A 13165-nucleotide genomic window follows, 5' to 3' on the forward strand; every position below is an offset into this window, starting at 1 on the left:
CTCCCTCCTAACCTTTTTCTTTCCACCCCGGCGGCCCAAGCCAGCGCAGCTTCGGCGGCCCGCGTACCCTTTCGCTCAGCTTTTCGGGAGAAAGCAATCCTCTCTTCCTCGTCGTCACCTGGCACGCAAGGAGCGTGACCCTGTGGTCCTCACCGAGCTCAACCACCGCACCTGCTCCCTCCCTTCCCCCTTTTATTCCGCATCCGAGGCACAGCGAAACCCTAGCGCCATCTCCCTCTTCCTCCTGCCGCCGCCCCCTCTCTTTTCCCTCTCTTTCTGTGAGGAACACGAACACACCGAGAGCGCCACCGTCACTGCCCGCCATGGCGCCGCCAGCTCCGTCCACCCCAAGCCTCGCCGCTGCCACCGTTGGAACCGCCTCGTCGCCCTCTACGTTCGGGTGCAAGGAATCGAGCTAATACCCTGTAAATCGAGCGCAGTTTCGCGGATTCCTTGCGCTGGTCGTCGTCTTTCTTCTTCGATTCCGGCGAACCTCGGCCTCCCCTGCTTCTTCCGAGCACACGTTGAGCTTCAGGGTGAGAACGCGCACCCCCTAGACCTCCTCTTCCCCTCTCTTGCTTCCTGGATCCTCTTTTCATGTGCTGCCGACCGCTTCCTCCGCAGCAGCTCGCCGGCGACCCTCCTCCGGTGGTCCCCCGCTCCCGGCGCCGCCTCCATCTGGTCCGCGTCGACAAGACGCGTCGTCTGCGCCAAGCCTCGCTTCCTGGGGAGCCCTGCGTCGCCCGCGCGCGCAACCGTGCTGACCGCGGTGACCACCGCCACGGGAACACTGGCGGCATCCCCTTTCCGTCGAGCACCTTCCGTGCGTGCCTGGATGGTTTGCCACGGTAGCCTCCACGTCAACCCTCGGGCCCCATCCGTCATCCTCTCGGGCTAAGCCCATCCTGGTGAGAAAATCCCCTCAGATCCAGATCTAATCATGTTTGCGAAAAGGCCCCTGCCTTTTTGTTTTTCTTAACCCGCAGTACATGTCCCTGGTGTTTAGCTCAATAAAATAAATCCTGTATTTTCTATTTCAACTAATAAAATAAATCTGTTAATAACTTTTAAATGGTATTTCGAAATAAAAAGTGTTGTATATGAAAATTAATCAGAAAAATGTGCTGAACATGAATATGCCATCCATACATCTGTTTGCATTTTGCATCGTGTCGAGACGTGATAGTTATGCATGTTCACCTAACATATATGCGGAGTATTTCGGATACCGACTATGGTTTTCCCCGCTCCGTTTAATATTGAAGTAGCTCACTCTTGCCATGCTATGCCATGCTAATCAACACTTAAAATTTGCCGGTAGATATGCAACTCCAACCTAATTTTGTTTGTCCGGGTTACGATCCCGCTTAATTTGGATAATTGCATTGCACCATCTTTGCCATGTCATGCATATCACCTTGATCATGTTGGCTCTTCTTTATTCGTAGTAGTAAGACTTGCATACGTTGTGTGTTCCAACATTTGCTTCTTCACGGATAGGATCACGAAGTGGTGCTGTGAGATACGATGAGTTCTCCGACAAGTTCTTCAGCAGTTTTTCACAGGCGAGCCCACCCCTTCACCTATTTTACTTTTACATGCTCTTTTGATCTATTGCTATCCTTGTGTTGCGATTCTGTTGTGTCACGTGTCCTATCCACCTGTTACCTATATGTCCGAGATACACCTCCTCGCCCTACCTATTGTTTGTTGTTTGCCAGCTTTGCGAGTCGTAGGCGAGTTTAGGGTCTTGTTGATATCTCGAGATGTTCGGGATATCTTGTTGGGAGGTTATCACATGCTATATCTTTTGTTGGAGATAATCACACTTTATTTTATTGTTAACAACTAAAATTGTAAGCAGAGGCATCTGTGAGCCCCTTTGCGAAAGCATCGGAACTTTGACTTGCTAATGTCCCCTAGGACCCGAGTTCTTGTTATCTGTTCCGAGATTGAGCGCTCTACCCGTACGTGGGGGAGTGGGACCCCCATCACCCACTACCTTTCCTCGAGTCTGTTTATTGGGAGCCACAACCTTGGTTTTATTTGCTCATATGCACGATGCACGATTTACTTCTGTTGCCTTCGGGTGTTTATATTCTGTTCTGTACTCATATCGTGGAACGATTAGCGAAAGCAGGTTGTTCACACTTAGCTTAGCCGTTGGCACAAACCTCTGGGTCCGTATCGGAGTACGGCCGAACTTCGTCACGGGTAGCTTAGTGGGGTGGCTCCCCTTAAACTTTCTCTTGCATTGGGAACGGTCTTGATGTGAGACTCCACCTGTAGTAAGTGGGTTCGAGCATGCGTATGGTTACATTTGGGCAACCCCTGCAGGGTGTACATCTTATCGATAAGCCGCGTCCGCGGTTATGGACGACTTGGAATTGTATAGCTTGATCATAGAACAACTTACACCTTATTTCCTGTTGTTAATAAATTGCTAATAAAACCCTTTCAAAAGTGTGTGTGCCTTTGCAATACCTCTTGGCGAAGGGGGATCGCATCGGCTGTGTTATGTTTGCAGAGTATAGAACTGTTACCTTGTGCGCTCTCTTATCTTCTCTGTGTAGACGGATGTTGTAGCGTGTCTCTATTGGATAGTAGCTTTGCTGCCGCTAAACTCCACATATAGCCGGGTGAAGTTTATACCGCCCACCAGCGAGCATAGCTGGTCTTGTCTCGCAAGTACGTGCCAATGGTACTTACCCTCGCCTTCCTTTCTTTTTGTCTCCTTCCCCTTTTGTCGGCAACCGATGGCCCGACTTTGACAGGTACGAGATGACGACGTTAGCAAGGTTACCCTTCCGGCTTGGCCTGGGCAGGGTTATGGACGCCGCTGGTTATCTTCAGGACTCTTAGTCCAATTTGTATCTTGTCCGTACTCGGACGTATTTGATCTTCTGTATGATTTGGATCTCTGTATTGTATATTTGTATCTTGACTCGTTGGAGTCGTTGTTGTATATATGTATCTTGTGGGCTCTATTGTAATCCTGTTGTAATGTTACCGCTCGTGTCAATTCCTCTGGCATCACGTGTGTGATTTGTCGCGCACGTCGTGTCGGAGGGCGTCTCTGAATCGATATCATGCGGATTTCGGCGGGTTCGCTGGGATCCTCATGTTACCGGTTCCGGGGCGTCACAAGTTGGTATCAGAGCTCAGGTTGACGGTACCCCACTAGTCCAGCCTGTAGGATAACCTTGCCAACGATAGTTGAGTTTAGAGTGTCAAAACTATTTTCTGAAAAACTCGCTAGATAGATCTGATTAGCTCTGATTTTTCTCCTTACCTCAATTCCTTCTCCTCTTACCTTTGCGAGTTTTGAGCCTTCTCTCTTATCTGAGTTTTCTCGAGTCTCAGGTTCCGACGTGGGTTGGACGATCTTTGCCCTCACCTAATAGGTCCGATCTTTGGAGGATCTCGACGGAAGCGCATCATCAACAGCGGAACAACGACTTCTTGTTAGTGGTGTCGACCGTCCTTCATGGAGCAAGAATTCTTGTTAGTGGTGTCGAGGAGATCGACACGTCGCTAGAAGATCCGATAGTTCAACTCTCTCCCCCGTACCTTGAGGTGGGATCTCGGGGCGCGATCCCTTGTTAGTGGTGTCGATTGTAACGGTCCCGGATAGTACCCATAATAGATATGCTTGTTCTTTTTCTTTTGTGCATCATCATGGCATATGCTTCATACCATCCATGTTTTTACAAAATAAAATTATTTTGTAAACTCTAATTATTTTGTTTTCTTCCTCTCATAAGGTTTATTTATTAAACCCCCTTGTCTTCTCTTTTAATAAACCCTAACCCAAAACTATCATACAATAAAACTATTTTTTTGTTTTGTCTATCTCCACCTCTACATTCAAATTCTAAATTTTTTTTGAACTGTTTTCAAATCTGTTGCAAAACAGTTTTGAAAAAGAAAAGAGAAAAGATTTTCAAAATAAAACCCAAACCCCTCCTCTGGGCCTCTCTCTCCCCGGCCCAACCCTCTCTCTTTTCCTCCTTCCTCAGTGGCCCATCTCTCCCTCCCATCCCGGCGGCCCACCTCTCCCTCCTAACCTTTTTCTTTCCACCCCGGCGGCCCAAGCCAGCGCAGCTTCGGCGGCCCGCGTACCCTTTCGCTCAGCTTTTCGGGAGAAAGCAATCCTCTCTTCCTCGTCGTCACCTGGCACGCAAGGAGCGTGACCCTGTGGTCCTCACCGAGCTCAACCACCGCACCTGCTCCCTCCCTTCCCCCTTTTATTCCGCATCCGAGGCACAGCGAAACCCTAGCGCCATCTCCCTCTTCCTCCTGCCGCCGCCCCCTCTCTTTTCCCTCTCTTTCTGTGAGGAACACGAACACACCGAGAGCGCCACCGTCACTGCCCGCCATGGCGCCGCCAGCTCCGTCCACCCCAAGCCTCGCCGCTGCCACCGTTGGAACCGCCTCGTCGCCCTCTACGTTCGGGTGCAAGGAATCGAGCTAATACCCTGTAAATCGAGCGCAGTTTCGCGGATTCCTTGCGCTGGTCGTCGTCTTTCTTCTTCGATTCCGGCGAACCTCGGCCTCCCCTGCTTCTTCCGAGCACACGTTGAGCTTCAGGGTGAGAACGCGCACCCCCTAGACCTCCTCTTCCCCTCTCTTGCTTCCTGGATCCTCTTTTCATGTGTTGCCGACCGCTTCCTCCGCAGCAGCTCGCCGGCGACCCTCCTCCGGTGGTCCCCCGCTCCCGGCGCCGCCTCCATCTGGTCCGCGTCGACAAGACGCGTCGTCTGCGCCAAGCCTCGCTTCCTGGGGAGCCCTGCGTCGCCCGCGCGCAACCGTGCTGACCGCGGTGACCACCGCCACGGGAACACGCGCTGGCATCCCCTTTCCGTCGAGCACCTTCCGTGCGTGCCTGGATGGTTTGCCACGGTAGCCTCCACGTCAACCCTCGGGCCCCATCCGTCATCCTCTCGGGCTAAGCCCATCCTGGTGAGAAAATCCCCTCAGATCCAGATCTAATCATGTTTGCGAAAAGGCCCCTGCCTTTTTGTTTTTCTTAACCCGCAGTACATGTCCCTGGTGTTTAGCTCAATAAAATAAATCCTGTATTTTCTATTTCAACTAATAAAATAAATCTGTTAATAACTTTTAAATGGTATTTCGAAATAAAAAGTGTTGTATATGAAAATTAATCAGAAAAATGTGCTGAACATGAATATGCCATCCATACATCTGTTTGCATTTTGCATCGTGTCGAGACGTGATAGTTATGCATGTTCACCTAACATATATGCGGAGTATTTCGGATACCGACTATGGTTTTCCCCGCTCCGTTTAATATTGAAGTAGCTCACTCTTGCCATGCTATGCCATGCTAATCAACACTTAAAATTTGCCGGTAGATATGCAACTCCAACCTAATTTTGTTTGTCCGGGGTTCTGATCCCGCTTAATTTGGATAATTGCATTGCACCATCTTTGCCATGTCATGCATATCACCTTGATCATGTTGGCTCTTCTTTATTCGTAGTAGTAAGACTTGCATACGTTGTGTGTTCCAACATTTGCTTCTTCACGGATAGGATCACGAAGTGGTGCTGTGAGATACGATGAGTTCTCCGACAAGTTCTTCAGCAGTTTTTCACAGGCGAGCCCACCCCTTCACCTATTTTACTTTTACATGCTCTTTTGATCTATTGCTATCCTTGTGTTGCGATTCTGTTGTGTCACGTGTCCTATCCACCTGTTACCTATATGTCCGAGATACACCTCCTCGCCCTACCTATTGTTTGTTGTTTGCCAGCTTTGCGAGTCGTAGGCGAGTTTAGGGTCTTGTTGATATCTCGAGATGTTCGGGATATCTTGTTGGGAGGTTATCACATGCTATATCTTTTGTTGGAGATAATCACACTTTATTTTATTGTTAACAACTAAAATTGTAAGCAGAGGCATCTGTGAGCCCCTTTGCGAAAGCATCGGAACTTTGACTTGCTAATGTCCCCTAGGACCCGAGTTCTTGTTATCTGTTCCGAGATTGAGCGCTCTACCCGTACGTGGGGGAGTGGGACCCCCATCACCCACTACCTTTCCTCGAGTCTGTTTATTGGGAGCCACAACCTTGGTTTTATTTGCTCATATGCACGATGCACGATTTACTTCTGTTGCCTTCGGGTGTTTATATTCTGTTCTGTACTCATATCGTGGAACGATTAGCGAAAGCAGGTTGTTCACACTTAGCTTAGCCGTTGGCACAAACCTGCGGGTCCGTATCGGAGTACGGCCGAACTTAAATCACGGGTAGCTTAGTGGGGTGGCTCCCCTTAAACTTTCTCTTGCATTGGGAACGGTCTTGATGTGAGACTCCACCTGTAGTAAGTGGGTTCGAGCATGCGTATGGTTACATTTGGGCAACCCCTGCAGGGTGTACATCTTATCGATAAGCCGCGTCCGCGGTTATGGACGACTTGGAATTGTATAGCTTGATCATAGAACAACTTACACCTTATTTCCTGTTGTTAATAAATTGCTAATAAAACCCTTTCAAAAGTGTGTGTGCCTTTGCAATACCTCTTGGCGAAGGGGGATCGCATCGGCTGTGTTATGTTTGCAGAGTATAGAACTGTTACCTTGTGCGCTCTCTTATCTTCTCTGTGTAGACGGATGTTGTAGCGTGTCTCTATTGGATAGTAGCTTTGCTGCCGCTAAACTCCACATATAGCCGGGTGAAGTTTATACCGCCCACCAGCGAGCATAGCTGGTCTTGTCTCGCAAGTACGTGCCAATGGTACTTACCCTCGCCTTCCTTTCTTTTTGTCTCCTTCCCCTTTTGTCGGCAACCGATGGCCCGACTTTGACAGGTACGAGATGACGACGTTAGCAAGGTTACCCTTCCGGCTTGGCCTGGGCAGGGTTATGGACGCCGCTGGTTATCTTCAGGACTCTTAGTCCAATTTGTATCTTGTCCGTACTCGGACGTATTTGATCTTCTGTATGATTTGGATCTCTGTATTGTATATTTGTATCTTGACTCGTTGGAGTCGTTGTTGTATATATGTATCTTGTGGGCTCTATTGTAATCCTGTTGTAATGTTACCGCTCGTGTCAATTCCTCTGGCATCACGTGTGTGATTTGTCGCGCACGTCGTGTCGGAGGGCGTCTCTGAATCGATATCATGCGGATTTCGGCGGGTTCGCTGGGATCCTCATGTTACCGGTTCCGGGGCGTCACATCCGTCTGGTCTGAGGACGACAAGTCCTTGACCGACGGGGAAAACGACCTCCGCTTCCTTGCCGACGGGGAAACGGAGGAGGAGAGCGATGACGATCGCTTCTCCTGTGACGACTTCACCTCTCCCGAGGAGGAGGAGGAGGAGAAGGAGGAGGAAGAGGAGGAGGAGGACGACACCTCCCCCGATGAGCCGCCGGCCAAACGCTTCTGTCCCTGGCCGGGGAACCTCAGTGACTTCGACAGCGACGACGACGACGCTGACGAGGAGGACGAGGACAATGAGGGCCCGGTCGGCGGCCGCTGGAGCAGCGACGACGAGCCTGCCGGGAGTAGCGCCGACAGCGGCGACGACGGCGACGACGAGGGCAGCGACGGCCCGTAGATAGGACCTTTAGCATAGGATCAGTAGTAGTAGATGGGGCAATGTATCCCCTAGTACTTCCTTTTGAGAGCAATCAGCTCTTTATGTAAGAAATCTTGCTTATCAATGAAGAACTTCTCCCAATTTGATTTTGCCGATTCCTTTGAGCTTAATTTAGCCGATTTCCCCTCATACTGATTTTGCCGATCTGTCCCCTTAGCCAATGCGTAATGAGCCGATAATATTTATCGGTCCTTTAAAATCCATCCTTCAATTCTTCAACTGATGATTTCAAGATCTGATGGATAATGTGGAGTCTTCAAGAGAGCCCTTAAATTTCTCCCACCAGTTTCAGCGATCCTCTTCTGCGAGCACTCATCATTTTGTGAAGAAGGTTGTAATGAAGGATCAGCCGATGACATCTCAATCGGCTCCTAATCAGAGCATCTACCGGGCCAGCTGCCCCCCGAGCCTCAACCAAGGCTAGAATACTGGTGAGGGTGCATAGATCAGACCAAAGGCTTGGAACTCAGATAATTCTGAGGCAACCACCCTGCCGATTCAGCCGCTCTCGACCCCATCGATTGCCTCTTCCCCCGTTGAACCGATGTTGCACGCCAACACTGACCTCTGACAGTACCATTGCAATCGGCTCATTGCAGCTGAGGAAGCTCTCATTGTTTGCCCCCTCGAGGGAGCAGAGGGCCTCACAGATCCTGGACTTGGTCGAAATCCATGTCTTGAACCCGCAACCGGTAGATCTTGTGTAATTGTGCTAGAGTCGATGGCTGCGCATCGGCTTTGCCTCTTAGTTCTAAAGTCGATGTCCGCATCGGCTGTATGTCATGAAATTTTTTTTTTTTTACTGGCCGATTTTTCTAACCGGCCCCCAATGTTTCATTGTACACATGTTCATCTGCACATGTTCACATGTTCATCTGGTTTAGGTGCCCCCCGAGCCGAATCTGTCAGGTAACTGCAGATATCGGCTCTGTAGTTTAGCCAAGGCATTGTATTTGCACGTCGGCTCTGGTAGGACCAATGTTGATTCTTCTTAACTCATCAGCCGACGTAAAACCGCTGCCAAGTAGATTGCTGTTGAACACAAGCAGAACATGTGGTGAGGATAATTTTGGCCGATTGCTGGAATCGGCCTCCATATTGATCGAAGCGCTCAATGAAGGTCTTGTAATTTTCCTTCATATATCTTTGGGGCCGATCCCAAGGATCGGCCTCGCCACATTTGCTCATCGGTTTGCTCTTGCTACATGGTCAGGCCAGTGGATAAGACTAGCCTAACTTTGCCCTTCGTCACGTCGATGCGCTCGCAGTCGTCCAAATTGATACCTGAGAGTGGCTCTTGGCCTGCTGCTTCCCAAGCGTTCATGCCAGCCGTTGAAATTTTGGCTGAATCATCGGCCTGGACGACCTCTACCTCATCTCCATCCCACTGTATTACGCATTGGTGCATCATGGAGGGAATGCAACAGTTGGCGTGGATCCAATCTCTTCCTAGCAGAACAGCATAGGTGCTCTTGCTATCGACGATGAAGAACGTCGTAGGGATAGTTTTCCTTCCTACGGTCAAAACCACGTTCAGAACACCTTGTGCGTCAGACCCTTGGCCGTTGAAATCGCTCAATGTCACGTTGGTCTTGATCAGATCTGAGCTAGAGCGACCCAACCGACGTAGCATAGAGTATGGCATGATGTTGACTGCCGCTCCGGTGTGCACCAGCATCTTATTGACAGGCCTCCCATCGATATAACCTCGCAAGTACAGGGCCTTCAGATGTCTGTAACTTCTTTCTCGTGGCTTCTCAAAGATAACCGGCCGGGGGCCGCAGTCAAGTTGTGCCACAGGTGCCTCGTCTAATCCTGGAGCACTGAACTCCGAAGGAAGGATGAACACCATGTTTGTGCCAGCCGATGTTTCATCATCGGCTTTCCTTTGCTTGGGGCGCCACTCCATTTTCCGTGGACGACCCTCCTCATCCAGGGTTCGCTGAATTTTCGCGGCCAGATCAGGCCGCGCCTTTCTTAGCGTGTGCAGGTATAACCTTTCGGCTTCCTCCAAGCCACGCAATTGCGGAACCCTACGCTTTTGGGAACGGCTGAGTCCATCAGGGCACCACCTTGGCCGATGGTACCTGTCTTCTTCTTCTTCTCCCTCGTCTTCTGAATCCTCGAGATCTTCCAACCGAGGGGACTCAGCGCGTTTGCTTTGTGGTGGGAGAGGCCCTAGACGTTTGAACACGGACACGTTGGCTTCCTCCTTCTTCTTCTGGTTGCATTCTGGGCAATTGCCGATTGTAGGCAATCGGCTCATTCCTGAATCCCAGCAGTGTCTGAAGAAGGGGCAGTCCCAATGCCTATCTTCATCGCCTTGCTCCCTTGATTTTTCTTTGGCACGGCGCTCGTACTCCTCCTCATCGCGATCATGCCGACGATGTCTTCTGGCTTCTCTAGCCAGACGATCTCGTTCATCATCATCGCTGGATCGTCGGCGTTGGTCATATTGACTCACATACTTATTGAGGAGGTGATCGGAGAGGGGTTGCTGATATCTTATGTTCTTCACTTCTCCCTCTGTGACGTAGCGTTTGCCATCGTGCCGGAGCCGATCGCGTGGAGCGGCCTCCTCTGTGTCCTTGCTACGAGAGCAGCTGCCCTCGTCTCCATCCTTGCCAGAGTGGTGTCCAGGTCCTATCATGTTGATGCTGAACGAGGATCCTGGCTGGCAACCTTCAGGGTAAGTGTACTCCACCATGTTAACGGCGGGAAAGGGGTGGGTGTCGACCTTCATGGCGTACTGGTTGAAAATCAGACGTCCTTGTTCTATCACCATTTGGATCTGCTGACGCCACACCCTGCAGTCGTTGGTGGCATGGGAGAGCGAGTTATGCCATTTGCAGTATGGCTTTCCGTTCAGCTCCTGTACCGTGGGGAATTTGAGACCTTCGGGTATCTTCAACTGCTTCTCCTTGAGTAGGAGGTCGAAGATTTGCTCAGTTTTGGTCACGTCAAAATCAAACACTCTGGGCGGACCTGGTGGCTTAACCCATTTGCAGGACACGGGGGTTGCCCCCCGAGTCCATTCAGCCACTGCTACCTCTTGATCTCCCGCAAAGCCTTCGTCTTCATCCGCCTCAACCAGGACTACCGCACACTTGAATTTGTCCTGGTACAAGTCCGGGTGGCGCTGTTCATATGCTGACAATTTCTGAACCATGTGCGCCAGTGAAGGGTAGTCTGCTTGGGAAGCCATATCCTTGATTTGTGAGGCAAGGCCCACCACTGCCAACTCGACTGCTTCTTTTTCAGTCACACGAGCCGAATAACATCGGTTCCTTAGATTTCTGAAGCGCTGGATGTATTCTGCCACAGTTTCTCCACGCTTCTGGCGCATCTGTGCTAGATCGGCAAGGCCAGACTCGGAAGCTTCTGAGTGGAACTGCATGTGGAACTGTTCTTCCAACTGCTTCCAAGTCCGGATCGAGTCTGGTGGCAACGAAGTGTACCACCCGAAAGCCGATCCCGTGAGGGACTGTGCGAAGAACCTCACGCGTAGTGGATCCGACGCTGAGGCCGTTCCTAGCTGTGCCAAATATCGGCTCACATGCTCGATGGAGCTGGAGCCATCTGATCCACTGAACTTGGAGAAGTCAGGGAGCCGATACTTGGGTGGTAGCGGGACCATCTCGTATTCATCGGGGTACGGCTTGGAATAGCCGATTGTCCTCCTTTTCGGCACCATGCCGAACTGGTCCCTCAGGATCGTACTGATCTGATCCGCGGTGCTGGCAGCAGGAGTCGAACTCTGAAGATTCGCCGGGGTGGCGTACTTAGCCAGCCATGCTTGCTTTTCCAGCTCTGAGCCAACTGCAGGAGCTGGGCTCTGGAGGTTCGTCGGGGTGGCATACTTAGCTAGCCACGTCTGCTTCTCAAGATCTGTCGCTGACGTTCCTCCTGCTTTCCCAGAAGACCCTGATGTTGCGGCCTGGTTTGTGAGCGCCCAGTTACCGCAGTCTGGCACGTATGTGCACATGTACCCGTGAGGGATCTCCTTAGGCGCCTCATGCAAAGAACTGGCAATCACTAGGGTCACCACCGATCTTGTAGACGACGAATGTCGGTGAACTCGGCACTTCTGGTGCTGCCAACGCAAATGGCAGCGGTGGACGGGACTGGAGTGGCATCTCTCCTTGGTGCGTCCTGAGAGCTGGTCCTGACGGAGAGTACTGGTGCCTCATGATCTCCTGGATCACCCGGAGAGCGACACGCTCCAAAGTGTTCACGGAGTTCTCGAGTGGCGGTGCAGCGAGTGAGCCACCATGTAGTTGATCTCCTGACGTAGGGACCTGGTGCGTTCTTCTGACGGGGCAGAGAGGTCTATCCCATCGAGTGCACCATCAGGCGAGAACCCCTTCCACCTGATGCCATGTGAACGGGTTCTGTGAAAAGAGCCGATGAGGTTGGCTTCGAGGATTGCTTTGACCTCGTCATACTTCTTCTTGAGCTCATCGGTCAGATCCTCGTACGTGACTGGAGTGCCGTCCGCCATCTCAGATGTAGATGGCGATGTGGTTGATGTCGAGACTTGTCCCACCGGGCGTGCCAGAATGTGTTGCGGTCAGAAACCCACTGGCGAGCAGCGATGGGCAACACAGTAGAGCCGGGAACAACTTAGGGCTGCGGCTGGCCCTGGTCCCTCCGAGCGACGGCCCGCAAAGCCTCTGGTACACACGTCCGATGCTGGTGCAAGGGCGTGCCACCTGACCTATACCTGGTCAGGAAGGTGATGGAGATGCCTCGCTTAGTTTCCTGCATGGCATACACGTAAACATTAAATACGAGCCTCGATCGGCTCTCAGGTTATCCTGTGAATCGGCTCAAAGAGCCGATCCACCCATGATTCGTACGAGGTGCACGAATATATGGTGGTCCTGCTTGATCAAGATAAAGCTAAAGCGATCTACGACGATTTAGGGTTTTCACCACATAATCGGATCATCCTACTCACGATTGGGCCTCGCGGTCACGTACGGTGATCGTAAGCCGGTCCTAGACAAGGCCTAAAAACCAACACGAGGTTGATCCTCGGAACATCCTGTCTAGGGCTAGCAAACGACACCCTACGCGTCGCTGGATCCTCCAACCCTTTGTAAGGCCTAACTATTGCAGATATTAAACTAATCCTTGAAGAACAAGGAGCAACCGTAACGGATCGGATCTACTAAATAATGATCAAGCGGGGTGCCACCCCTACACCTAAGATAGGTGTAAGGGCGGCTAGATGTATAAGGGTTGCACTACGACAGCATATGATACGAAGAACAATGCTAACCCTAACACATCTAAGATAACTACGTTGCTCGCCATCAACAAGGCTTCAGTACGAGCAACGCATGAACAACGAAATAAGCTTGTGCTGCCTAGATCGCAAGATGCGATCTAGGCAGCATGATGCTTACCGGTAGAAACCCTCGTGACGAAGGAGTTGGCGATGCGCCGAGATTGATTTGTGGTTGAACGTTGGTTGTTGTTTATTTCATAAACCCTAGATACATATTTATAGTCCAGGGGACTTTCTAACGTGGGAC

The 13165-nt window shown here is 51.0% G+C and overlaps 2 long non-coding RNA genes across 2 annotated transcripts; both read left to right on the top strand.

The window, feature by feature from the left end:
- Positions 1–1347: 1347 nt before the first annotated feature.
- LOC139833272 (uncharacterized) lies at positions 1348–3195 on the top strand. The gene is made up of 2 exons (XR_011748690.1): positions 1348–1565; positions 2775–3195. It is a non-coding gene; the product is annotated as an uncharacterized lncRNA (long non-coding RNA).
- A 1881-nt stretch (positions 3196–5076) lies between these two features.
- LOC139833285 (uncharacterized) lies at positions 5077–7065 on the top strand. Its single transcript, XR_011748714.1, has 2 exons — positions 5077–5620; positions 6831–7065. It is a non-coding gene; the product is annotated as an uncharacterized lncRNA (long non-coding RNA).
- The last annotated feature ends 6100 nt before the right edge of the window (positions 7066–13165 follow it).

This window comes from Lolium perenne, chromosome 7, assembly GCF_019359855.2.
Source record: "Lolium perenne isolate Kyuss_39 chromosome 7, Kyuss_2.0, whole genome shotgun sequence".
Taxonomy (NCBI): Eukaryota; Viridiplantae; Streptophyta; class Magnoliopsida; order Poales; family Poaceae; genus Lolium; species Lolium perenne.